The 24,723-nt window shown below is 42.0% G+C and overlaps 1 protein-coding gene across 3 annotated transcripts in view; it reads right to left on the bottom strand.

Moving 5' to 3' along the window:
* KCNG2 (potassium voltage-gated channel modifier subfamily G member 2) overlaps nt 1-23,426 on the bottom strand; it is a 56,223-nt gene extending 32,797 nt beyond the window's left edge. Inside the window, exon 1 of one of the 3 annotated variants that reach the window (XM_083824471.1) lies at nt 22,600-23,426. The gene's annotated coding sequence lies outside the window, so the exon portion shown is untranslated. Of the gene's footprint in view, nt 1-55; nt 791-22,446; nt 22,579-22,599 lie in introns of those variants that run through there. The other 2 variants (XM_083824472.1, XM_083824470.1) reach the window with 2 other exon arrangements.
* Nucleotides 23,427-24,723: the final 1,297 nt, after the last annotated feature.

Here is a 24,723-nt window from a genome sequence, read left to right as displayed (position 1 = left end):
TCTTCTGTTCTGAATTCCTCCTAGGCAGGTGCTTGTACTAAAAACATTAACCTACTTAAAAAAAGCTGACAGGACGAAGTCAGAGCTTCTGGGTGGAAACGTTGCTGATTTTGGCTGCTGGAATGGCAGTAGATGGCTTGGATATTTTTCCTCAATCAGGTGACAGCAGAAACTTTGGCAGTTTGGTGTAACAGATCTCACACTCTTGACCTACTGAAAATGAAGATGAAAATTTCTGAGGATGAAAATGACCCAAAATAGTCCAAGGAATCTCTGTAATTCATCTCATCAGCATCCCACTTCTCCTTGCCCTGACTTGCCATTGTTGCATTCTGCAGAGAAACCCTTAAATTCACTAAACATGTTTGTTCATTCCTCTTACTTCAGGCAGCTCGCAGAGCAATGGTGATAGAATTTTAAGACCTTGCTCTCTATATATCTGTATTTCTGATGGTCTTGTCTAAGTGACACAGTGGCAATGAGGGAATTTCACTGTGAAGATGATGGCTTTAAAATCAAGTAAAATATGACTGTCCCAATTACGTGCAATATCTTCAACAATCACATTGAACCCTTCAGAAATCACAGCCCTTTCCAAAAACCCTGGAACAGGTGCAAGAGGTAGGGTGACAGACTCAACAATTGTGTGTAAAAGATGAAAACATTGCACTGACTTGCTGGAGAACAATGGTGGACCAGAGGTTGCAAATACAGATTCTGGCATAACATTAGAAAGAACTGCTTCAGTGACAGAAACACAAGAAGCTCAGCTCTAACCGTGCCTCCTCTTTAGAGGTTTTTGACCCAACAGGTTTATAAAAAACACTGAGTAAGGAGAGCTCTTGGGGCAATGAAAGTAGGTAAGAAAACAGTACGTTAAGAAAACAATCCAGGCCTTCGGGTGATGCTCAGGTTAGTAATTTATTTACTACTTGTTTTAGCAGGTATTTTATTGTGCTAGCAAATGTACAATTGATGCCCTCCATGAGAAAGCACTCCTGTGTTCAGAACACCTTCTGCTTCTGCCAAACCGTTCACCATTGTTCTACCCGAAATGCCAGCAGATACACAGAAATATCAGGATAAAATAAAGCTATGGAGTTCATTTTACAGCATCAGTGCTACTGACAGAGGGTTGATTCTGAGCAGTTATTTTCATGCTGCAAAAGAACATCATGTTACTCACAAAGCACACATTATTCTCCAAGTTCTACAAACAATAAATCCCTCTGCCAGATCATAGAGTCATAGAATGGTTTGGGTTGGAAAGAACCTTTAGAGATTTTCTAGCTCACCTCCCCCCACCATGGGCAGGGACACCTCCCACCAGACCAGGTTGCCCAAAGCCCCATCCAAGCTGGCCTTGAACACCTCCAGGGATGGGGCATCCACAGCTTCTCTGGGCAGCCTGTGACAGTGCCTCACCACCCTCTGAGTTAAAAATTTCCTTGTAACATCTAATCTAAATCTACCCTCTCTCAGTTTAAAACTATTACCTCTTCTCCCATCACTACACGCCCTTGTAAAAAGTCTCTTCCCATCTTCCTTACGAGCCCCTTTTAGGTACTGAAAGGCTGCTAAAAGGTCTCCCTGGAGCCTTCTCTTCTCCAGGCTGAACATCCCCAGCTCTCTCAGCCCTTCTTCACAGGAGAGGTGCTCCAGCCCTCTGATTATTTTTGTGGCCCTCCTGCAGACCTGCTCTAACAGGTCCATGTCTTTCTTGTGCCGGGGGACCCAGAGCTGGATGCAGTACTCCAGGTGGGGACTCAGAAGGGTGGTGTAGGGGAAGAAATCCCAGTACCTCTGGCACACTCCAATCCTCATGGGTTTCTTCTCCAGGTTGTTCTTCCCCTATATCGTAAATCTCATTACCATCAGAAAGATGACCAGGAATTTAAAGCTACTGCAGTCCATTACCACCCAACCTTCTTCTGTGAGGAAGGCTCCATGAGCTGCACTATCTCATCATTTTAAAATGGAAATTTAGGAGGTAATTAACCCAAGGGCTTTGTTCAGAGGGTGTGTAAGACTTCTCTACAGAATCCAGGGCTTCTTTAGAGTTCCCAGTAGATGACCATTCTCACTTGGTTCTAACTTCCCAGTGCAACTTACATATAACAAAACTCCATAGGGGTAGGGTTATTAAGTGGTACTGTGCAGACCCACAATGGGTTTCACGTCAGCAAAAGCACTACAACCACATAAACTAATTTACCCTGCACCTGGATTACGTTGGATATCTGACACTTCAAGTCTGGACATAAATACCGTGTATTGCAGGATCACCCTAGTGCCTGCCTTGATGACTTTGCTCACAACTGTATGTACAAAGGGCAACAGACCTGTGGGAACCTCATTACCAATGGAAAAGAAAAAGGTGATGAAGATGTTGGTGATCTGGGCCTGTAGAGTTGTGGAATTTGCTTCTCTAAGTTCCTTCTTCCCAATTTGCAACTCCAGGTTGCTTGCTCCTTCTTCATTCCACCTTTACCTGATAGGCCAGCATAGTAGCTAGCCATTTTATTTTTTCAGCTAAGAGGATATGTATGACTATTCCATTTTCAGCAGTGGAAGGCTGCTTTAACTTTCTTTGTTGCCAGAAGCTCCAGCATGCTCTCAGAAGACCTGGAGACTGCCACATGTAGGCATAACTTTGCACCTCTTTTTCTCAGACCAATGCTCCTGACTGCCAAAGAAGGCTCCCTGGAAGGTGTTCTGCAGTCGAATAAGCTGGTCTAACTCATCAGGTCACAGGTTTTTTTTTGTTGGTGGAGCACTGCATTACCAGCTTTGTTTGGGAAGAGAAGCTTGATGCTTGGCTAAATGGGAAAGCAGAGTTTCACAGATAACAACAAAAAGGAAGGTATAAGCCATCTCAGTTTCCAATTTGTATTGTGAGTGGCAAATATCTAATATGCCTTGTCCACTAAGGAATTTAGAGCCTGGTCTCTATAAAGGCACTTTCACTTCATAGCAAAAGTACTGAGTAAAAGTGTTTCTATGGCACAGTGCTTATATGCTCAACAGTTCTGTGATATTTGCATCATGCAATAAAACAGAACACCCCAGATTTACCTACCTCTATTTTACTTATCCTATGGCATTACTCCCAAACAAAACTTCATTATTTTATTCTTGTTTTCCTGCTAGCCACTTCTACTGCTCATACAGAAGGCATTGAGGAATGTGCACAAAAAAACCTTTTTTCCTCTGTCCTCCTGAAAATTTTCAATAAATATAACATTTCATAAAATATAAATTCATATCCCCTTTGCTTTCTCACCAAGTGAAGAGTAAACATGGATATCAGCATCTACAAATGTAAGTAAAGATAAGTAAATAAGCAGATAACAGCTACTTAATGAGGATGTTTGAAAGGAAAGCATGTAATCTGATTTGTAGTGCATAATTCTTTTTGCGTAATTTGTTTTACACTTTTATTTAATGCATTTAGCAGTCTCAGTAGCTTACACTGACACAGAATTGTTTAGCTTAAGCTCTGAACAAGTAGCTGCTCTCCAGTTTATTCAGTCCCCTTCCCTACAAGAGAATTAGCTCTCCAAAGTCAATCCTGTACAACTACATGAAATAAAAATTAGGCTGCTGAATAATTCTACATCCTGACAGGAATTTGCAGCCCCATTTGGTCTCATAAACACTGTGCTGAAGTACACGATCATACTCCATAAGCCCTAGCCTCAATTGAATCAACAGGAATTGAAAGGCTATGGAAACAGGCTTCTAGGGAGGTAAATCCTCAGGCTTTTAAGGGGATGGAACAGAGGAGATCACTAGCAATGCTTGCCTGATAGAGCTAATCAGTAGAAAAGATCCTATCAGTGCCACACAATGAGTCCGGTTCATAATATAAGTATCTGTGTTTGTAGTCATTACATGGATCTTTTGGGGCTGTAAAGAATAGCTTCATGATCTAGAAACTAAGCAAAATGTAAAATAAATATAAGACATGAGCTAACACAAACGGGTTTACAGAAAGAGAATGGGAAAGAGAAATCACTTAGCTAAACCTCTTGTGGTCGACAAAGAAATGTAAATCGTACTGTTCTGGAGAAACTGTGATAACGAACTAAAATCGCTCGGTGGTTTTATGCTTACAACAACTATTAAGTCAAAAAGAAATATGTAATTTCCTGAAATGCTGTGAAGGAGGAGAAGTGAAGGATAAAAGGCTTTGAATAGAGACAAATATGGTATAAAGCAGCTACTTCATTATTTTAGAGCCTAATCCAAGCATATACTGAGTCCCTGCACATGGAAGTTAGTAAGTGCCAAGCAAAATATAATAGTAGTAAGCTCTCTGCCTCTCTCAGAACCAGGCCTTTAGTCTGCAATATCACCTAAGAAAACTGTTTCCAAGTAAATGCATAACTGGTACTAAGGACAAGCTTAAATATGTGTGGGTGCATTCCCCTTATATATTTTCCCCATACATCTATATATTACACACACACACATACAGATATATTCCCCTGAACAGACAGGGCAATGACAGACATGAGATTTGAGACATGAAACACTTGTGCGTTTCCAAGCTCAGCCCTCAGGAGCACAGGGCAGGGAAGGAACAAGGGGCAGTGGAAACAAGGAAGCTTGAATCTGGTGCCCACCCAGAGGGCAATCTGAGACACCCGGAAATGTCTGAGAATGGCAGATGTGATGTAGATGTGATGTGTGCGGCAGCACTAGCGCCTACCTCTCCACTTCTCAGGAAGTTGTAGAGAGCTACGAGGTTGCCTCTTGGCCTTCTTTCCTCCAGACCAGACAACCCATGTATCCTCAGCCAATAGTTCTTTTCCCTTCCCTTCCCTTCCCTTCCCTTCCCTTCCCTTCCCTTCCCTTCCCTTCCCTTCCCTTCCCTTCCCTTCCCTTCCCTTCCCTTCCCTTCCCTTCCCTTCCCTTCCCTTCCCTTCCCTTCCCTTCCCTTCCCTTCCCTTCCCTTCCCTTCCCTTCCCTTCCCTTCCCTTCCCTTCCCTTCCCTTCCCTTCCCTTCCCTTCCCTTCCCTTCCCTTCCCTTCCCTTCCCTTCCCTTCCCTTCCCTTCCCTTCCCTTCCCCTCCCCTCCCCTCCCTTCCCCTTCCCCTTCCCTTCCCCTTCCCTCCTCTTCCCCTTCCCTCCCCTCCCCTCCCCTCCCCTCCCCTCCCCTCCCCTCCCCTCCCCTCCCCTCCCCTCCCCTCCCCTCCCCTCCCCTCCCCTCCCCTCCCCTTCCCTTCCCTTCCCTTCCCTTCCCTTCCCTTCCCTTCCCTTCCCTTCCCTTCCCTTCCCTTCCCTTCCCTTCCCTTCCCTTCCCTTCCCTTCCCTTCCCTTCCCTTCCCTTCCCTTCCCTTCCCTTCCCTTCCCTTCCCTTCCCTTCCCTTCCCTTCCCTTCCCTTCCCTTCCCTTCCCTTCCCTTCCCTTCCCTTCCCTTCCCTTCCCTTCCCTTCCCTTCCCTTCCCTTCCCTTCCCTTCCCTTCCCTTCCCTTCCCTTCCCTTCCCTTCCCTTCCCTTCCCTTCCCTTCCCTTCCCTTCCCTTCCCTTCCCTTCCCTTCCCTTCCCTTCCCTTCCCTTCCCTTCCCTTCCCTTCCCTTCCCTTCCCTTCCATTCCCTTCCCTTCCCTTCCCTTCCCTTCCCTTCCCTTCCCTTCCATTCCCCTTCCCCTTCCCCTTCCCCTTCCCCTTCCCCTTTCACTTCCACTTCCGTAACAAAAGATCCTCCACATTTATAACTTTTGTAAGTATGGCACTCTAACCTCAGAAGTCAGCACTGAGTATCAAGTGATCTCTCAGAGAAGATACTGACTGAAACAGCAAAAATACTATTAAAAATCAATGGATTTCTACAGTTTTGTAGTGCACGTAAACCTAAAATATTCTGTAATTAAAATTGAGTGCTGTGCTTGAAGAAGTTTTCCATAAGATTCACAATAGGCTGGTATATTTATTACTAAATGCTTCTTGTTTTATTGAAGCAGAACATGTTCCAAAATTTTCTGTTAGGGGGTATATCCCCTTCTATTTCTTCTGTTAAATGTAATTTCTGCAGATATTGTTTTTGCTTGTACTCAGCCTATGCATTCAAATTTCCAATGTGCATAGCTTGATCGAGTGTCTACTCATACACAGGTACTTGTCACAGGAAGCAGGTGGAAATACATATATGTGTGTTTATGACAATATATGTGTATTTAAGCTGGAAACAGAATACATTATTCCTGGATTTGGAAAGAACATACCTTGACAGTCCTCATGTAACAAAAGGGCTGTGTTTTTCCTTTCAGACAGTGCTCACACATGCATTCTAAGGCACATATACATAAAGAAGAGTCATATTGCAAAAGAGAATCCAGTGCAAGGGTCAAAGACTGTCAGCTGGTGTCACCTCTTCTGGTGCTGGATAAATGTTGTCATCTAAAAATAGGAGATACCCTTCCTGAACTGCATTCCCCAGGAATCACAACAAAAAAATGCAAGTTTCCTTCAAACCCTAGAAATCTCTCTATTCATTTTACTTATATGGAAACAAAGCTTGGTCATTAAAAATAATATAACTAATCAACTAGATAGCCTTTTCTGTAACACCTGTGTAAGGATCTCAGGCTTTTACCTTTTGCCTCTGTTTTATGTATTCTCTGTATTCCCACTGATTTAAGGCAACTTGCATTTTGTTACAGTGATAGGAAAGTCAGGGTCATTGAATTCACCAGTCCACAACAGTTAAAAAAAATAAAAAAAATAAAACCCTACTTTTCATAATGTATGTACAAATATCAAATAAGCATTAATTGGTAGCTATTTCAGAATGCTTATATATTGTGCTTGTTGTCACACTGTCATCAAATGTTAGAAATACACAGCTAATAAAGATCCCTTAATTGTACGTGTAGTCTCGCAACGTGGACTGCTTATTTGTATCTTAATTAAGAAGGCTCATTTAAATTCTGGATATACAGAACAGCATACAGCGTAGAATGTCCTCACTCTTGAAAACCTGTTAAGATTTTCAGATTTGTAGTTAATTTGCACACACAAAAAACAGTGCTTCTCCAGCTCCAGCAGACCTACTGGATCCAGTGAGGTTCCACTGAATGAGATGGAAAAGAGGAAAGCAAAGAATGAGAAATCACTACATAGGAGCCTTCCTGGAAACAGAGTGCAAAATAGTAGCAATAAGATGAGGACAAGGTAAGGGAAGGGGCAACATGTATCCTCTTTTCCACCCCACAATGTCACGCTCCCAAATGGCTTTAATTCCTGGAAAGACTGGAACAGTGAAAGCTCCACTGCCCCCAGCCAAGCCAACCCAGGTGGATAGTGGAGAGGAAACCTATAGATGCTGTAGACGTCTTCATGCCAAATTTTCCTGGATGTGCCATAACTGTTGCCAAGCACCTCCCTTTTAGACATTGACTCTTACACCCTTGCCAGTGTTTAATGCTCCCTCCTCCCAATGAAATCTTGGGCTTCTTTTTTCCTAATTTGTAATAAAACATCTTCGTCTGTTCTTCTAATAGCCGCACTTCTGCTACTTTCCTAATAAAAAGGCATGGAGCTACTATTTTTTTTTTTTAATTCTGAATCTAGCAAATCATAGAATCATAGAATCATTAAGGTTGGAAAAAAACTTAATCTGGTCCAACCATCCCCCTACCACCAATGTCACCCACTAAATCATGTCCCTAAGCACCACGTCCAACCTTTCCTTGAGCACGCCAGGGACGGTGACTCCACTGCCTCCCTGGGCAACCCGTTCCAATGCCTGATTGCTCTTTCTGAGAAGAAATGTCTCCTCCTTTCCAAACTAAACCTTGCCTGGCACAACTTGAGGCCATTCCCTCTAGTCCTATCACTAGTTATCTGCGAGAAGAGGCCGACCCCCAGCTCCCCACATCCTCCTTTCAGGTAGTTGTAGAGAGCAATAAGGTCTCCCCTGAGCCTCCTCTTCCCCAGACTAAACAACCCCAGTTCCCTCAGCCACTCCTCATAGGACTTGTGTTCCAGGCCCTTCACCAGCTTTGTAGTCCTTCTCTGGACACTTTCCAGGGCCTTAATGTCCTTCTTGTAGTGAGGGGCCCAAAGCTGACCACAGTACTCGAGGTGCATTATTTTAGGTATCTGCCTATGTCTTTTCAAATAGAGAAAAAAATCAATCATACATTTTGTTGACTTTATTAGCTGCTCCAGATGTTCTAAATGACAGTGGCAATGCCTAGTGTCAAGAGTGGGAAAGCATAGTGTTCCCATGCACTGCAACCATCTTATTCTCATTAATGGTCACCCTGATTCACCCTGGCACCCTGATTCACCCTGGCACAACTTGAGGCCATTCCCTCTAGTCTTATTGCTAGTTATCTGTGAGAAAAGGCCGACCCCCAGCTCCCCACACCTTTCTTTTGGGTAGTTGTAGGGAGCAATAAGGTCTCCCCTGAGACTCCTCCAGACTAAACAACCCCAGTTCCCTCAGCCACTCCTCACAGGACTTGTGTTCCAGGCCCTTCACCAGTTTTGTAGCCCTTCTCTGGACATGCTCCAGGGCCTTGATGTCCTTCATGTGGTGAGGGGCCCAAAACTGAACACAGTACTTGAGGTGCGGCCTCACCAGAGCGGAGTACAGGGGGACAATCACCTCCCTGGTCCTGCTGGCCACACTATTCCTGATAACAAGCCAGGATGCTGTTGGTCTTCTTGGCCACCTGGGCACACTGCTGGCTCATGTTCAGGTGAGCATCGATCAGCACCCCGAGATCCTTTTCCTCTGCACAGATTTTGAGCCACTCTGCCCCAAGCCTGTAGTGTTACATGGGGTTGTTGTGACCAAAGTGCAGGACCTTGCACTCAGCCATGGTGAACCTCATCCCATTGGCCTCTGCCCATCGATCCAACCTGTCCAGGTCCCTCTGCAGGGCCTTCCTACCCTCTGGTAGATCGACACTTCCCCCCCACCTTGGTGTCATCTGCAAACTTATTGTGGGTGCAGCAGTTTCTTCACCCTCTCTCCAAGTCATTTTCCACTACAGCAACATACTTATGCTCTCTTTACAGACCCTTTCACCCCAAATAAACATCTCACAGTATCAACTCATCATGCATCAGTTCTGTCTCCTCATTATCAGATCAATTTTCTCTTCCAAAGAGACATTCATAATTATGTTTATACCATTTAGTATATATAAATCACATATAATTTGGTCATGCGTTCTAAAAAATAGTCCTGCAACTGTTTTCCACAACTGAACTTCATTCATCACAATTATTACAATTCTATGTAACCATCAAATCTAAGCCATAAAGGTTGCTCTTTATGGTTGCTCTGACTGAATGCAGATTACTGAAGCTGGGTTTTGAAAATTTGTCATTTATTTACCGAAGTCCTACCTTCTAAGCTATTGTGATCTGATCCACACAGGCCTTGAAACTGATTTTTGAAAGAGGGCTTAAATCAGCTTTTCAAATGGTAAACTTTTATTTGGTACTTGTTTTAGAAGTTAATTTAATTCTGCCTTTTCGTTTACTGCTCTGTGCTCTGATGTCATCTGTTCTTCTTTGCTTGTTGCTGTGTGCTCTGACACAACTGGATTTGTGAGCTACTATTACCACAGAGGGAATACGTGGGCAACAAAATTTTCCTGACACTTTAAATAAGCAATGACTAATAGCTTTTTAATTATCCAAACAGTGACAAAAGTAAGTGATATTTAAGGTTACATTTTTCACTGTCTCTTTGTTTGTATGCACAAAGTATGCCCACATAGATGTATCAGCTAATTAGCTAAGCAGCTATTCAAATGCTTCCTCAAATGCAGCTCTGTATGCGCAAATACAGATTTTTCATATCTGAATGAATGTAAACAAACAAAACAGAAGCCCAACAAAAATTTGGCTATTAATGCTAGAGGATATTGCATATTGAATAACAAAATCTAAGTTTTAATATTATAAATTATTGCTTAATACCCCATTCATCATTTGCAGTTTGTGCATGAGAAGAATCACATGCGATTCACTGAAAATAAATCTGGTTAGAGAGTACTGTAAAATTTAGAATGTGCAAAAGCTCCCACAAATAGAACAAGCAGACCTGAATGATTAGTGCATGGAGACTATTTCAAACTTACTTTACTGACTTTGTATTCCTTCTGTTCTTGGAACCTTTTCCTGTAAGTTATCTTATGCTCTAATGAATGTTACTCTAAGTCCTCCCATTTCTTTTTGTTCAGTTCTGCAAAATTTATTGCTTGAAACTTACTGTAAGTATCTTTAGCAGATACTTATATTTAACCTTACATATGCCCCCTTTTCTCATATAATCTTTTACCTTCTAGGACAAAGAAAAGTATCAAATTTCCTTTCTTTTCACTAGCCTTCTTTCTTCCTGTTAGATGGCATATGTAACCTTTAAGCTTACAGTTTATTAAATTAATAAACTGTCAGCACTTTTCATCTTCCATCAACATCTTTTCCCTCCACAGATTTATCTCAGTTGATTACACCTTGGAGTTCTAAAAATCTTCAGAATTTAGTCTGCTGAAATTCAATACCAGTGTGGGATGACATAAGGACAGTTTATAATCTTGACAAGAGAGTATGACAAATTTTGAGCACACAGCTCTGCTTGGCCCTGACTAGTTTTACTTCATTTACTCTGCAATGGCTACAAGTATACCCGAGGCACACTATATGAACCAAAAAAACAAAACAAAACATATGCCTGTCCTAGAAAAAATATTATTTTATTCCTTCATTGCTTAGTCAATGGATAAACAAGCAATTCTAAGTTTTTCCTTCTAGTCCTCGCTTTTATAAGATTCCAAGTACTCTGGCTGAAATCACACCATCTGACTACTTTCCCTAACGTAGTTGGATATAGATTATTTTAATATCTTTCTTTAGGAGGGTGAGGCCACCAAGTTGTATACCAGATTACCAACATGATGAAAAGTCAAAATTTAAGGAAACACTCTACACATCTCCTGCTCTAATTTTTGATCTGGAAATGAATATTTCTCATGCTGATTTGAACACAAAAGAGCCAGGTATATACGAAACAACATCTCAGTTAGTTACACTGAGCTATTTTTCTTTTATCTGGCCTTCTGTCTACTCAAACCACATCACTCTAGTTTTCATCAGCAACTATCTATCATTTCCTCAACACCTCATGGCAGCACTCCATGGCTTCTTCAAGGTGGCTCACAGAGCATGAGACCAAGCTCAAGGTAGCTTCAAGTGACAGTAAAATCTGCAACTTGTCACACCAAACATAACTTCTCTTTCTACTAAGTCCCAGTTTCCTCCTACCTGTACTTCCCCTCCCTGCCCTGCAGATATTTCAGAGCAGGAAGAAGTAGGTTATCTGAAGCATCAGCCTGCAGATGTTTCCAAGATGTGTCTGTGGTTACGCAAAGATCTTCCTTTGATTTTGTCCAGCTCAGAAGCAGATGAAAGATACGAATTTGATGCGTAGACCTCTCAGTGGATAAGGAATTGGCTGCATGGTTGCACTCAAAGAGTTGCAGTCAGCAGCTCAATGACCAGGTAGAGACCAGTGACAAATGATGTTCCCCAAGGGCTGGTACTGGGACCAACACTAATTAACATCTTTTTTGGTTATGTGGACAGTGGCATTGAATGCACCCTCAGCAAATTTGTGGATGACACAAAGCTGTGTGATGCAGTTGATATGCTGGAGGGAAGGGATGACATTCAGAGGGACCCTGACAGGTTTGAGAGGTTAGCCTGTGAAGTTCAGCAAGGCCAAGTGTAAGGTCCTGCACTTGGGTCAGGGTGATCCCAAGCACGAATACAGGCTGGACTGAGAGCAGCCCTGAGGAGGACTTGAGGGTATTGGTGAATGAAAAACTGAACATGAACTAACAAAGTTGTGGATGCCTCATCCCTGTAAGTGTTCAAGGCCAGGCTGGATGGGGCTTTGAGCAGCCTGATCTAATGGAAGGCGTCCCCATCCATGGCAAGGGGCTTGGAACTAGATGTCTTCAAAAGTTCCTTCCAATCCAAACCATTCTATAATTCTATGAAAGTAAATGGACTTTTTCTTCATAATTCTTTCTTCTGTATGCAGTTACTCCTGAAATGCTTTTGAAATGTTTTCTAAGGATTTGGCCTAAAATCTTGGTATACTGCCTTCTAAAATTCTCCTCTAACGTATGTTATTTGCCTTGAAGCTGATAGTGTCTTTCCACTTTGGAAAAAACTTCAGTCAGCAGAACCTTGAGATTTTCCATTTCCAGACTAAAACCATTTCCATTTCCAGACTAAAACCATTCAGTTGTCAAGGAAAGAATTAGGTCTTCTACAAAATGAAAGTTAGGGCACATGGTCCTGCTCCCATGGAGGAAATGAATCTGCTAAATATGGAGGTGTCATTTTGCACAGTGCCTTTTCGGAGCCAAAATGCCATATGATGTTGTTTAACTCTCCTTCACTCACATCCTCTCTGGAGGAAATCAGCTCTCTGTACTTCAAGTCCACTAAGACTTCCTAAAAATTTTGTACTTTACAACTGGTATCTACTTGCAGACGGATGTGTCTTCTCACCCTGCCCCAAGGTGCTGAAATACATTTTCAGTGCTTTAGGCGCCTTTAAAAGAAGCATATAGATCTTTTCCACAGATGTTGCGTTAGGTGATGCAACAGGGACATGGGCTCATGTGAGCGTCCATGGCAAATTAAGCCAAGGACACAAAGCAGATGATACGGAGAAGGGGAAGTCTTTTGCTAGGACTGTCTTTTTGTCTCTGACTCCTTGTGAGTAGCACACAGGGTTGAGGAGGTGGAGGAAACCCATAGTGTTGTTCTGATTCCCTGCACTGCATCGGGGGAGCAGGAGAGAAAGGCAATGGGAGAAGAGCTAAACCTCTGCTATGCCCAGCCCAAGTCTCTGCCTTTAACACTTGTTATAACAAAGCAACAGCTTCACTACCTATCATTAAAGCTGAGCAGTACCTTCTGCGTAAAGACAGACTCTTTGAAGTGCTCTACAACACCAACACCCACATGGAGTCAGAACTGTCTCGTGCAATACTACTGAAAGCCCTTATAGCTTTGTTCCCGTTCTTCTCTAGCCACCCATGCACCCTAACACTAGCTTCCCACCCTTCCACAGTAAAATAAACCTTACCACCTATTACCCTCAAAAAACCTTTTTGAAATGGAAGCTCCAGCCAAGACTCCCTCTCGTAACCTCACCTAAGTCTTCTCTCCTGCCAAGCCCTCCATGCCAGGTTACAGAAAGCACTCCTCTCACCACCTTGACTTGGGAAACCCATTTCTTTATCATGTTAATTTGTTATTTTTCATCCACTCTCACTAGATGAGAAGCAAGCTACATACCACCACTAATACAGGCGCTAACACCCAGGGCACAGTCCTGGGTTTAGGAGTTGATTTAGAAGCCTACAAATTAGGCATTGCAGACCCTAGCTTGTAAGCACCTATGTCTTATTTCAGAGAATATGCAACTGGTGGCTGCAAAGCCACTTTAGATGGCTCTTTGAGACATCGGTTAACTCTCTGAATGGTTAAGTGAATGGGGACAAAACTTGTTCTTTGTGTTCAGGACAGCAGGGGACTAAATATACTGCCAGGTGTGTGGATAAACAGCCTGAATACTGTTATCCTACTTTGACCTGGTACCACTTGGCGTCAGAATACCAGTCTGTGCAGTTTTACACTAACTTCTTATTGTTTTGCTTACATTATGTCCATTTTAATACATTTCATGGCCATCTGAAATAACAGCAACAAATGGATCAAAGTCAGACCTCTCCTACTAGCCTTCATTAATATAAATAAGAGGTAGAAATCAGTGGCAAAAATAACATATTCACTGGAATGTTCAAGGAACCTCATAATGCACAGTAATGGCTATCTTGCTCTTATGAGGGCAAACCCAGACAGTGCATTTTCATTTACATTCTGAAAATAAATGGTCTGATTTCTTTTATACCTTTCTATACTATTTAATATAACTGCAGCTCTTTCCCTTGTTTCATTATTTTGCACTGAAATCTCCAGTGATGCATAGAATAACTTAAAAATTGTAGTGTAGGATTATTCTGTAGTACAATTACTTTTTTTTTTTTTTTCAACAATGCTCCACTTTTAAGAATGCCAAGAGTGGCATAAAGTGACAAACTCCTGTGGATTCTTAAGATTCATGGAAAAAGATAATTAAGAAAATATTGCTCTCTATCAGGACTGCAAACTATTCCTGTGAACTCCTTTGAGATCTGCACTCTGTCTCAACAGTTCTGCCTGCAATTGAGGTTGGTCAAGCTATGGAAAGTACACAGGCAATAACTAGGTTATTGAGAAGGAAGGTACTATCAAAATCCTTTAAATAGGTCATTATGGGCCTCATATAGCTCTTGTGACAAAGTTCAAGGCAATGACTGCAGCATGTGACGCCAGGATCCTGCAGAGATCTCTTAAGTGATGATGATGGAAGAGTACTGGAAAGAAAGATGAAATCTATCTTGTCGAAGCTACTGCTAACCCCATCATGGCCAGGATGGTAGTAATTGGCTTCTTTCTTGCTTCCAGAGAGATGAAATCAGAGTGTAAACAGGCATTAATCTGCAGAGCTCACCGCTGCATGTGCTACCATTGAGCCTACGCTTCATCTCACTTCTTGTGCTTATGTTAGCCTTTTACAATGAGCAGCAACCTTACTTTATAGTTGTAATTAGCCAAGTTAGCCATACTTCCAGAGTAAAAGAAGAACAAATAGACACTATCCTATTACTAGGATATTCAAGTATGAATAATCAGAACAAAGGATGCCAAGGAAGCAAAAGGGGCGGGGGGGGAAATAAAATCATGTCAGCAACACTCTTTGATTTTTAGGTCATCCTTGAAAAATCTTCTCAACTAAGAAGGGGAGGCAAGAAAAGTCCAGGGAAATGTTGACTCCAGAGGCTTAAGAGAAGAATCAAGCTGCCACCATTATATATGATAAATCCCTATCTGACTTTGGATTTTCAGGCTGATAAACGCATACAGCAAGGTAACCCCCTTATAACATATTTTCATGAGTAGCGCAGTTAACCCAGTTCATTGATGTATGAGTCTTGGGTGCATACACTGGTCTCGTCTCACTTAAGCTGAAGGAAGATACCTTCATTTGGAGAATAAATTTATTCTAGACAATCTTAAAAAAAACCACCATCATTTAGAATAATAATACGTTGTTGCATAAGCAGCTTGTTTGGTATGAAACTAAAAAGCACATTTCTGAGAAGTATGCGCACATACATCTACAGAATCTGAACAGGTGTTATTTGTCACAGTCTACCACATAGACTATTAGAGACTACAGAGAAATGCAGTCGTTGTTAAAAATGATTCAGCACACTTATTAACATGACAAAGCATAGGAACTGTGAACTAGTAATTAAAATGCATGAGATTTAATAAATATAAGGTTTCTAAATGTTCTGTAAAGACCCACTCTTGAAACCACTTCCTTCAGGAGTCCGTCAGGATACCTATGTATTCAGTAGCAATGTTTGTGTGAATAATTACCAATAAAGACTAAAAGTCTTGCAGGATCAGACACTGAACATAAGCTCTTTTCACAAATTTTTATTTTAATGTTAGAAAAGAAATCAAATCAAAAGTTTTACCCTTGTTTAGCCCAATGGCAATATGTTATCAATTCATGATTCTGAAGGTTTTAACCGTAGACTACAGTACAAGTACAAAGAAATACTATAACAAGCATCTAGACCTTGGATGTGTTCTCATTTATACCAAAGTAATTCTGGACAGGCTCCTTTGATTTACATCAGCACGGCCAAAAAGAACATTCCCCTGCCATATAGTCAGGAACTGCTTCCATTGCAGAGCCCTTAGCAGCAGTCTCCAGAACAAATTCAAGTCCTTCTGCAGTCAGATGAAACCTTCACAGCACGAAGCCTCATAAAACCACAAAGAGAGGTTGAACTCAGAGTAAGAGATTTAGTGAAATACTAAATTTAATACTAAACTGAGAATATTTTAGTGACATTTACATTAAAGAATAGACACACAAAAGGGAAGATTCACCATCTACAGTCCTACTCAGTAAAGTCCTTCCTGAAACACTTTTGATGACATGACAGACATCTAATAACGGTAAAAAATACAGCTGAAAGGCAAGCCTGAATAAATGACCTTGAAAAACATTAGAAGAACACAGCAAGAAAATTATCCTACGTACAGAACTTAGAGGAAACCATTTATACGTGAACTCAAACTGGTATGCCTGGAGTTATTCTTGCTTTCTTGTAGGCTGAAGGGTGCATGTCTAATGCACTGCTGTGGAACCACAACTTTCCCTTATTCAACAAATTCAAGTTCAGCTGAATGGCACGTAGGAGGAGATGCATAAAACTTAACTTGGAAGTAAGGCTTTATATGTTAATGTGACTACTGCCACAGGAATTGTCTCCGTGTTTAAATATAACCAGGTCAAGGTTTTTAATGTGTACTTGTGGACATTGAGAGACATCGTATAAATGAATTATAATACGAATTAAATTCATATTAATTCATTATGAATTAATTCATTAAAATGAACTGATTTGAATATAATTCAAAGTAAGCATATGTACACATCGACAGAAATCCCAAACAAGCTTCTTGTGGCTTCACTGACTGCTTAGGTCTGACAACTGGTGGCAGGCAAGATCACTAAGATCAGTCATAATTCTGAACAGTGGGGTAAGCTTAGAACTAGCTTAGAACCAGGTCTATTTCTTGTAAACAAATTTACCAGTTCAGCTGATCAACAACGTTGTGCAGCCTGAAAAGATGGCAAAAGGTCCAGTAACAGTGATGGTAGTAGCTTTTCTGTGGAGACACATAGCAAATTTCTGCCATCAAAATATAACTGCAAATTCACTACAGAGAAAACTAAAAGATAAAAGGAAGTGAGAAGTAAATAAATATGTTATCAATCCTGATAATGTATCAAAATCTTCATAAACCAGAAACACTTCACAGTGACCACCATAAGGAATAATTTCTGATGTCAGAATTACAAACTAGAACTTCTGAGGATGCTTTTTAATAACTGCTGGGAAATAACTGCTTTTTAATGTATTTCCTCCTTAAATCAATCCCATTATCAAAGGCAGTCTAGAAAGAATGAGAAATCATTCTCGACAGCCATGTAAAAATTTCATTCGAGCAGGTCAGAACAAAGTAGCATCCTAACCTATACAGACTTTAGCCTTGGAATAATATTTGAAAAGCTCTAAACTAAAGAGACTTGGCTTTCATTCAGACTTCTGTTGAATGAATTTATATTATGATTTGCAGAATCTCCAGCTTCCTGCCTTTATCACTTCAAAAAAACTGCACTGAATTTGAAGGAAAGCAACTGTTTCTACTGCTGTCCACCACAATCTGCTCAGCAGGGAGGACCTAACGTTCTTGCACTTCACTCTGAGAAGTTCAAAGACCCTCATCTTCCTCAAGCTCAGTCTGTCCCTTATTCTTTTGACCTTTCCAGTGTTTACAATGCACATGATTAATCTACATCCTTTCTATGGTTAAACCGGCATGTTCCCGTTGCTGTTGACGCTGAATATGGTGTTGTTACATTATTACTAACCCAAGTCAGCATCACTTTAGCTGTAACCGAATTTTCAGTTTAGATCTGAATGAAGTTCTTCCAGCTCAGACCAGTAACAGCCCAATAATCCCAAACCTACTTGAACCAGCAGCAGTGTAAGGCACAGAAACCAGGGCTCATTATCTGACTGAGTGATGGCAAGGGACAGACAGAGGAGGAAGAGGTTTATCCTAAATCTGACTCTTCTCCTCCTTCCTTGATCTGTCCAGTCTCTTCCTAAACATTTTAAAATCACAGATGTCTTATAATTCAGACAGTGGGGTAAATATACATAAAACAACAAGATGTGAGGAATTTGCCTTGCAGCCAACACGCAATGCCTGCTTTACAGTACACCTTAGAAACTGCATTTTCAGCTCATTACAATAGTGTCTGACTGGAAACGTAAAGACAAAAAATCACAGTGTGGCAATGGACTGGCTTCTCAGAAAATTGAATTTATTTATCATTCCTCTCCCATGTTTCCAGGGGACCATGCTCAAATTCTGGGTGGACCAAGCAAAGCCAACAAACATATTTGTCAGCTCCCCTTTCCATGTGGGAAGGGAGGCAATGACTGGATATGAAACTCAGCTCAGACAGAGAAAGGTATCACCAGCACACCCACTGCTGTTCTTGTGGGGCTCCTGTTCAGCAAAGGGAGTGTAGAACTACACTTGGACATCCTGGCACACGACAACTCTGAACCCAGGCAGCCCTAAAGCTGACCAATTATTCCCTGACCTATTGATATCAATCTATTCAATCTACTAATAGAATCATCAATAGAAGGCTCAGGCAAATGGTTCTAACTCAATTGTCAAAACAAGCCAACACCATCGATCTTTCAAAATGCTTCCTGTGGGTAGCATCTCAGCCTAAACAGTATTTGTTTCTTCGAGAATTGTGAAGTTCTGAAAAACAAGACTATAATAATCTCAATAATCTCTGGCATGTGTAATTCTTTACCTTCTGAAGCGATGCTGAAAGGATACGTTTTTAATGCTTTATTTTTGTTCAGTCCTTATTGCTTTAGTATTCCTGAAATCTTCAGTACAATATTTTTCCTTTTAAATATTCGTGTTCTTTCCCATTTGTCTAATATTGATTTACCTCCTGCCAGCTGTGCAGAGCTCCAATTTAACACATTTTAGTTGGATCCCTTGTTTTCAACAAACTTCACAAGTTCTACCAAGATTGCTCAGAAAATGAAAGGTACTAGTTGACCAAGTAACATGGAGAACCATTATTTGTGTAGATAACCTGTAAGCACAGCAGCTTTGTGATATTTTTTCCCAATAGCTGGCATCACAGTTACCAGTATTAATGATCCTTATTATTTTTAATTTTGGTTAAGACAAAAGAAAGACAAAGAGAAAGAGATCATTTGGCACCTTTTCTACTCAGGAGTAGAAACATGTTAAAGTGACTCAATTCAGTTATAGTAGTCTAAGCTCCTCCTTTAGTTTTCTGTCACCAGGAAAACATGCCACAAACCTCAACATCTATTTCACTTCAGTATTTTAAATTTTATCATCATTATGGTTCTGAAATGGCAAATTTGTTGGTATAACCTGAATGTTTAACAGAGATGTCAGTTCACGTTAGGAAGTTGAGAGACTGTATATTCCTCATCTTTTTTTCCAGGGTGAAAAAAAATACACAGATTGTAAATATTTAATTAGAACAATGCTCCAGAAATTGCTCTTCAATGGAATACATGCACATAAAGTTACTGGAAGCAGTACTAAAAGCACACTGTCTTTTAGTATGATATCATAGATGATTTTTGGTTTGGTAAGGGTAGAAGGACAATAATGAGAAAGTGGAGGGACTGTGGCCCCTCTCTCATCTTGAATAATAAGGGGAGCATTCACACATTCTGCTGGCAAGCCAGGGGAAAGCTACAGACAGACAGAGAGCACTTGTCTCACATCAGACAATATGACCAGTGCCAGCATCTTCAAAAAACATTTTTTTAAATCTTGGTTCTACTCAACATTTAACCACATTGCACAGAACCTGAATTCACTTCAGTATCTTTGGGGAAAAAAAAAAAAAAAAAAAAAGAACCAAGGAAAAAGTCTAAAAAGTCTTCCCACAAGATTATACAAGAGGAAAAGAAGCAAAAGTCTGACTTCCCACATAGCTAAACTGCATCCTGAAATAGGAGATAGGTTCAGCTGTGGTACAGAACAAGAATACAAACTCACCAGGAAAGAAGTACGAAGTAACTTAAAGTTGTCTAGTTTAATTAATGAGTACTTACCAATGCCTGACTGACAAAAACAAAACAAGTCCATTGAATATAAATGGTGCAGTATTCACTGTGATGAAGACATTAATCTGAGTAGGGAAATGTGTAAGTCACATTAACTCTGAACTGATGCCTTCATTGAGCAAATGAACTACTCAATGCAATAAAATACGCACCGTATATTTAAAGAGGTACCTGATCAGAGCACACAGGGCTTTTTCATTTTTTTGGAATACTACAAAAAAAATTGAAAAGAAACAATCTCGACGCTCATCACCAACATACATCTGACAAAATTTCTGAATCCCCTAATGAGACCTACGCGTATCAAAAACTCAAAAATTCTGGTCCTAGAGTGCCTATGTAATTTCTAAAACAGGAAAATGCCTCCTCAATCACATAGACATTTAGAAAATGTTTAGAGTTTTCACTATCTCCTGTTTTCTGTTTCTTCCCTTAATAACACTCAAATCGGAAATTTATTTTATTGTCTGTTCAGTCTCAAGATGCTGCTGCCCATATTTCTGCCTTGCAAACTATGTGAGGACATAGCGATCACATCCAATTCCATCCTTCTTCCAGTTGCTCAAAATAAGCAACCAAAGAGTTGCCTACAAGCAAGTTAACAAGACAAAAGCTGTGCTCAGACTTCAAAAGACAATACTTATTCTGCTTATTCTACTCACTGTCTGGATACACACTCTGTAGCAACAGTGCTGGTGTATGGTGTTAGTGTAGGTTAGATACCATATATCCAGTTTCCACCAGCTTTTCTGGCCCTAGCTTCTCTAATTAGACAGGTCCCGTGCTACAAAAGTATGACTTTTTTTACAGAGGGTTTTCAAAGCATATAAAAAAAAAGCCAGCACTGGCTTGTATGTTTCTAGACAGAAATGGGTTCAGTGCCTGATGCAGGATGGATTACCTAGGAGCAATCTCAGACTGTCCTGAAATCATAGTCAGGCATTTAAAGTTACTTCTCTGAGAATCAAACACAACAGCAAAGAAAGGGGAAAGGCAAAAAAGCAGGCAATGACCATTGTGATCCTGTCTAAGCATCTTGTTCCAGAAAAAAATGCATCTGTTCACTTCTCTGTTCTATCAACACAGCGCTACTAAAGGAGAAAATAAATAAAAAAGTAGAACATACGTTTTAGGGCTTCAAAACTGAAGCCACAGAAACAGAGGAGGGCTCTGTTAATAAGGACAGCAGGTCTGGGCACCACAAGAGTTACTCATACACAGGGCTGTATCACATTTAAAAGCTGAGCTGAAAGTTTCCCTTGCATGCCATTTAAAAACCATTTCATAATTAAGCCCTAAGAGATGACAGACATTTACTGACAGTTAATGCACTGCTGCTAATAGGCACAGGAACAGAGGTGCAAGGGCAAGTGCTGTTAATCTCCTAACAAGTGCAGTCTCGTCTCGGCTACACGCTGCATGAAAATATCTGGCAATATTGCTAATATTATCTAAAAGGCAGAAGTCTTGAGATTTCACAGAAACCGACACACTGATTAAACAACCAAAATAATGGTGACCTGGAAAAAATCTGAGACAATTTGCTCGTTTTTAACCCTCTTCTTCCACATAGGGAATGAGGTATAAAAAATGACTACTGTCCCTTCCCCTGCCCCATTTCGTCCTTTAGCAGTATCAAATCTGATCTTTTTTGCTTGGCTAGAAACCTTTCCGGGATCCAAAACAAGTGGGGATGTCTGTCAGCTTTCCCTCAAGGGAAGGGAAGTGCTGAATATTCAACCGTAGGTTTCTTTCTAAATGCTCTACTTGCTTGTTTTAGGGAAGCCTTAAGAGGAGCAAGCAGAAGAGGTCTGAAATCCTCTGAACAAAGTTGAATTCCTCCTCTGAATGCCATCCCCAAGTCATTTCAGAACCACAGAAATAGCAGGGGTGGAAAAGCAGACTTGGAAGACACCACTCCTTCCGAAACGGCTTTGGTGCTGGAGGCTGTGCCAAAAATATGCCCTCACGTGAAGGTTTCCCGTTTTTTAAGGACCCAACCAATCTTCCCCAGGAAAAAAAGTGACAAAAAGTTCCTTTGTGCAAAAGTAACTCTGGCACCGACACTTCCAGGAAAAGAGAGCTCATCTCTTATGGAAAAATGCCATTAGAAGCGATCAAGGTTATCAAGGGTCTCACAGACAAAAATCTTCTTCACTGGGACAAATCTTAACCCCTGCTTTCGGGACGGCACATTAAAACTGTACAGTGTGGTTCTGAATCAGTAATAATCATAATTATTCTCAATGTACAGCCAGTTCTTACCGAGAATTTGTCAACACTCGCATTTTCTAAGACGTTTAACAAATCATGACTACGACTGACATGCATATTCAGAGCAAAAATTGCTTAAGATCCAGACTGAAATTCATAATCGCGTTGGCTCTACACGCTAGCCAGCGGCTGTGGCAACCCGACCGAGTATTTAACAGACCTCGGAACCCAGCGGGGGCTCTGCCTATGCAAAAAGTACGGGATTTGGGGCTCGGGGGCAGTCTCCTGCCAGAGCACACCACCTCCGTGCGTCGCCGAGCCCCCCCCGCCGCCCCCCGTTACCTTCAGCCGCGGAAGGAGGGGCCGGCGGCCGGCAGGAGCGAGCGGGGCGCCGATAAGCCCCGGGCCGAGCCCCCCCGAGCCCGGCGCCGCCTCAGGGCCCGCGGGGAGGTCCCTGACGGCCGCGGGTCCCCGCACGCCGCGCTCCCCTCTCACCTCAGGCGCTGCCTCCTCGCCGCCGGCTGCTCTCGGCCCCATGGCGGGCCCCGCTGGCCGGGGGTGGACTCGGCGCCCCTCCGAGCGCCGCCTGCCGCCGGGGGCGCGCCTCTCCCGGGGCAAGCTCCCGTGCCAGCCGCCGCACGGTGCCGGGGCTGCCTAGCGGAGGGGCTGCCCGCAGCCCTTCACCGCCAGCGAAGTGCTTTCCACGCCTCGGGAGAGCTGTCTTCTTCCCTCGGGACCCCCGCAAAGCGCAGGCCGGGGGGTGTGCACAGACCCTCTTCCAGGTGCCGGTGGGGCGTGCGGGACTTGTCGGACCAGCAGAGCCAGGAGCAGCGTGCACAGACGGACAGGGGCAGTCGTTTCCCTGCCTGAAGCCTGTGGTCCGCATGCAGGGATTCAGGAAGACGTAGAGCCTTCCGATGCCAGTGTGTGTTCAGGGTCTGCCCACGTGTACCACTCCACCGTGCAAACAGGAAACATAATGCCTGCAATTTTTGTGTTTTTAATAACGAGAACACCGTCCTGGACTTCCCTGCATCAAGTGGTTCTAGGCAACTTATTTGCGAGAGGGATTGAAATACGTTTCCTGAGGTACCTCCTATCTCCTTACCCAGTTTCTTCAAAATGTCTCTGTGCTTAGTATCTGGCTCCTGATTTTTGTCAGTCTTTTTGATTTATTTACTGTGTAAGGTAGCATTCATTCCAATTTCTTTTAGTATTTCTTCTGCCCCATCTCCTTGGGGAACCTTCTGGCTAATACTGGCTTCTGTTAGGGTTTTTGCCTCTTAAGACCAAAGCAAACACTGTATTTGTATTATTAGTGTCTTTTCTCAGTTAGTGAATCTGACGCAAGAATATAGGAACCATCAAACTTGATTAAAAACTGCCAGTCTCTGGCAGCCCCTTGCCTCTGCAAGAAGCCAGCTCTGCATGTCTCAGAGAAAACAGCAAACCCTTATCTGCTGTAAGCAGCCCTGAGGATGCCCACTTACAGAGGCTTGGCGAGAGAAGCCAGTGGGTTGCACATCTCATGCTGCATGATGTTCTCTGTCCCCATTTAGTTGCGTTTGAACAATCTGTAGGCATTAGGGAGGTTCTCTTTGTATGTACATAGACATTTCATCCTTCTACAAGTTATTGCTTACATTTAATACAAAAGTCCATCAGGTCTCAAGGGAGTACTTCATTGTTCTTAAGTATCTGATTTTCAAGGTAATATTGAAGAAGAGATCATCAATTTAAATACATTGCCTTCTAAGTTCATTTCATATTCTCTTCTTGCTTTTTGGAAAAAAAAGAACAAACAGGACCACCCCTTCACCCTTCTGTGTGTCCTTCTCAGCTCCTTCTTGGCACTCCTTCTTGCATTCTCTCCATGAATCATCGCCTCAGCTCTCCCATTGAAGTCTGTGGCAGTGAGACAGGCATCTCAGGATCTGACCTTGTTTTCACCCATACTAAAGAACTATCCAAAACCACTTGCCTTTCTCTCACAGCAAGATCTTTTTTATTTTGTTTGCTGCCTGGCAGCACACACAGCCCAGGACATATTTCCGCTGGCATGAGATTTCTACCCATTTACTTTCCAGTGTTCTTCTGTTTATCCATTTAGCTTCACCATATACAGCTTGTGTTTTGTCAAAATGTTCTGAGTTAAAAAAATGCTGAAGCATACCTTTATTATTTCTTCCTCTAATTCCTAACCAGTAATTTGAGAAGTCTTTGGACATTAGGAGTCCAATTCTGTTCACGTGCAGGTGAACTTCAGAAGTTAGCTTTTGGCTTGCAGTGGGTCAAGCCATTCTGCGTGCAGTTAGTTGGGTGTCCCAGAAGTGAAAAGTGAGCATGACTGTACAAGACAGCACAAGTGTAATTTCACATCTGAATATGTCCAAAGTATTTAACAATGTCTTTATTCTCCAAATTCCACTGAGTTCCTAGACATCTGAACAAAATTCTCTACTAGACTCTGTAACTGTGATGGTGAAGAGGGCAGGATAAAGAGCAGTATGCCATTTATAGGGTCCATGCCACTTACCCTCAAAAATACGCATACAGTTTTACAAACAGATGGAGAAAAGGTGGCATTGAGCACTTCACTGGTTTGGACAGGATCATAGC

The sequence above is a fragment of the Anser anser genome, assembly GCF_964211835.1.
Source record: "Anser anser genome assembly, chromosome: 2".
Lineage (NCBI taxonomy): Eukaryota > Metazoa > Chordata > Aves > Anseriformes > Anatidae > Anser > Anser anser.
This window is presented reverse-complemented; position numbering and strand designations above follow the sequence as displayed.